Genomic DNA, 3,276 nt, shown 5'->3' with positions numbered 1-3,276 from the left:
GGTCACAGGTTCAAATCCTGCCTCGGGCATGGATTTGTATGATGTCCTTAGTTAGGTTTACGTACTCTAGGGGACTGTTGATCTCAGATGTCCCATAGTGCTTAGAGCCATTTGAACCATTTGAACAATAATGCATCAGTCTCCTTAAACAGAGCAGTGTGGAAAAGTTCTGCAGCGATGGTATTGATCTACTCATCAGGAAACACGTTTTCGTGCCTACAGGCATGGACAGGCACATGCGCCAGGGAGCTGAAATATTCGCACGTCTGCCTGTTGTGCGTTGCGCGGGACGTCCCTTCACACAGAGCAGCTGTCGCTGCGGGTTAGCCGCTATTCAGGCGGTGCGCCAACGGTGAGATTTATGTCCAGTCCCAGCCAACCCGGCGCATCGGGGCTCAGCTGTGGGGGCGTCAATCAGCTGCCGTGGCCTCTGCCAGCCGTGGACCCGTGGCGAGCCGCCGTGTCAACAGGATTTCCCGGCTGGCTGTGACGGAGGCACTAGGTGGCGGACAGGATAGTAAATCTAAGCATAGCCGCTTTGTCGTTCTTCTTGAAGAGTAATGTGTCCTACAAGTGATACAGTCAAAACTTTCCAAAAAATTGTACAACCAGTCTATTCATAAGAAAATTATGTTGTTGTTGTCGTGGTCTTCAGTCCAGAGACTGGTTTGATGCAGCTCTCCATGCTACGCTATCCTGTGCAAGCGCCCGCCGCGATGGCCTAATGGTTCTAGGCGCAACAGTCTGGAACCGCGCGACCGCTACGATCGCAAGTTCGAATCCTGTCTCGGGCAGGGATGTATGTGATGTCCTTAGGTTACTTAGGTTTAAGTAGTTCTATGTTCTAGGGGAATGATGACCTCAGAAGTTTCGTCCCATAGTGCTCAGAGCCATTTGAACCTGTGCAAGCTTCTTCACCTCCCAGTACCTACTGAAACCTACATCCTTCTGATTCTGTTTCGTGTATTCATCTCTTGCTCTCCCTCTACGATTTTTCCCCTCCACGCTGCCCTCCAATACTAAACTGGTGATCCCTTGATGCCTCAGAATATGTCCTACTAACAGATCCTTTCTTCTAGTCGAGTTATGCCACAAATATCTCTTCTCCCCAATTCTGTTCAATACCTCCTCATGTGATCTATTCATCTGATCTTCAGCATTCTTCTGTAGCCCCACATGTCGAAAGCTTCTATTCTCTTCTTGTCTATACTATTTATCGTCAACGTTTCACTTCCGTACATGGCTATACTCCATACAAATACTTTCAGAAAAGACTTCCTCTCACTTAAATCTATATTCGATGTTGACAATTTCTCTTTTTCAGAAACGCTTTCCTTGCCATTGCCAGTATACATTTCACATCCTCTCTACTTCGAACATCGTCAGTTACTTTACTTCCCAAATAGCAGAACTCCTTTACTACTTTAAGCGTCTCATTTCCTGATCTAATCCCCGGAGCATCACCAGATTTAATTCGACTACATTCCATTATCCTCGTTTTGCTTCTGTTGATGTTCATCTTATATCCTCCTTTCAAGACACTGTCCATTTCGTTCAACTGCTCTTCCAAGTTCTTTGCTGTCTCTGACAGAATTACAATGTCATCGGCGAACCTCAAAGTTTTTATTTCTTCGTCGTGGATTTTAATTCCTACTCCGAATTTTTCTTTGTTTCCTTTGCTTGCTCAATATACAGATTGAATAACATCGGGGATAGGCTAGAACCCTGTCTCACTCCCTTCCCAACCACTGCTTCCCTTTCATGCCCCTCAACTCTTATAAATGCCATCTGGTTTCTGTAAAAATTGTAAATAGCCTTTCACTCCCTGTACTTTACCCCTGCCATTTTCAGAATTTGAAACAATATTCCAGTCAACATTGTCAAAAGCTTTCTCTAAGTCTACAATTGCTAGAAACGTAGGTTTGCTTTCCTTAATCTATTTTCTAAGATAAGCTGTATGGTCAGTATTGCCCCACGTGTTCCAACATTTCTACGGAATCCAAACTGATGTTGCCCGAGGTCAGCTTCTACCAGTTTTTCCATTCGTTTGTAAAGAATTTGTGTTAATATTTTGCAGCCGTGGCTTAATAAACTTATAGTTCGGTAATTTTCACGTCTGTCAACACCAGCTTTCTTTGGGATTGGATTTATTATATTATTCTTGAAGTCTGGCGGTATTTCGCCTGTCTCATACATCTTGCTCACTAGATGGTAGAGTTTTGTTAGGCCTGTCTCTCCCAAGGCTGTCAGTACTTCTAATGGAATGTAGTCTACTCCCGCAACCTTGTTTCGACTTAGGTTTTTCAGTGATCTGTCAAACTCTTCACGCAGTATCGTATCTCCTATTTCATCTTCATCTACATTCAAGAAAATTATACCTATCACACAAGTTCTTTCCGTTATTTACAGTAGTTAGTCTTTGTTCGCCAACGGCCTTGCAGCAGTGGTAACACCGGTTCCCGTCAGGCAACCGAAGTTAAGCGCTGTTGGGCTGGGTTAGCACTTGGATGGGTGACCATCCGGTCTGCCGAGCGCTGTTGGCAAGCGGGGTGTACTCAGCCCTTGTGAAGCAAACTGAGGTGCTACTTGACTGAGATGTAGCGGCTCCAGTCTCGTAAGTTGACATACGGCCGGGAGAGCGGTGTGCTGACCACATGCCCCTCTACATCCGCATCCAGTGTGTACCCAAAGAAGAACACGTGGATATTGTGGATATCTAGTACCTACAGAAGGAAACTTGGCTACTGTGTATATCTAGCGCCTACAGAAGAATGAATGGATACAGGAAAATGAAGACAATAGATGATGCCTAGACTGAAATGAGAAACATGTTTGGTTAGAAAGAAATAAAACATTCAGTTACAAAAGATGGGATTTTCTTATCTACATGACGGAAATGGAAATATGCATATGGCATTGTTGCCGGGGAGTCCCCATTCGGAGAAGTTCGGTCGCCAAGTCTAATTCTTATTGCAATCGACGCCACATTGGGCGACTTGCGCGTCGGTGATGAGGATGAAATGATGATGAGGCCAACACAGCACCCATATCGGCCGGGAATCGAACCCAGACCGGCTTGCATGGGAGGCAGGAACGTTACCACCCAGCTAAGCAGGCGGACATCTACATGATAAACATAACTGACGCAGCTACTGGCTGGAAATATTAACAGTGTTAAGATAAAATGATTGCCAACGACCTTGTCGCAGTAGTACCGGTTCCCATCAGATCACCGAAGTTAGGCTCTGTCGGTCTGTCGAGCGCTGCTGGGAAGCG

The 3,276-nt window shown here is 45.5% G+C and overlaps 1 pseudogene; it reads left to right on the top strand.

Annotated features, from left to right (window-relative positions):
* The first annotated feature begins 2,425 nt into the window (after nt 1-2,425).
* On the top strand, nt 2,426-2,543 carry LOC124717613 (annotated as a pseudogene).
* The last annotated feature ends 733 nt before the right edge of the window (nt 2,544-3,276 follow it).

This window comes from Schistocerca piceifrons, chromosome 9 (assembly GCF_021461385.2).
Source record: "Schistocerca piceifrons isolate TAMUIC-IGC-003096 chromosome 9, iqSchPice1.1, whole genome shotgun sequence".
Classification (NCBI taxonomy): domain Eukaryota; kingdom Metazoa; phylum Arthropoda; class Insecta; order Orthoptera; family Acrididae; genus Schistocerca; species Schistocerca piceifrons.
Note: the sequence above shows the minus strand (reverse complement) of the source record. Positions and strands in the feature narration are given on the sequence as shown.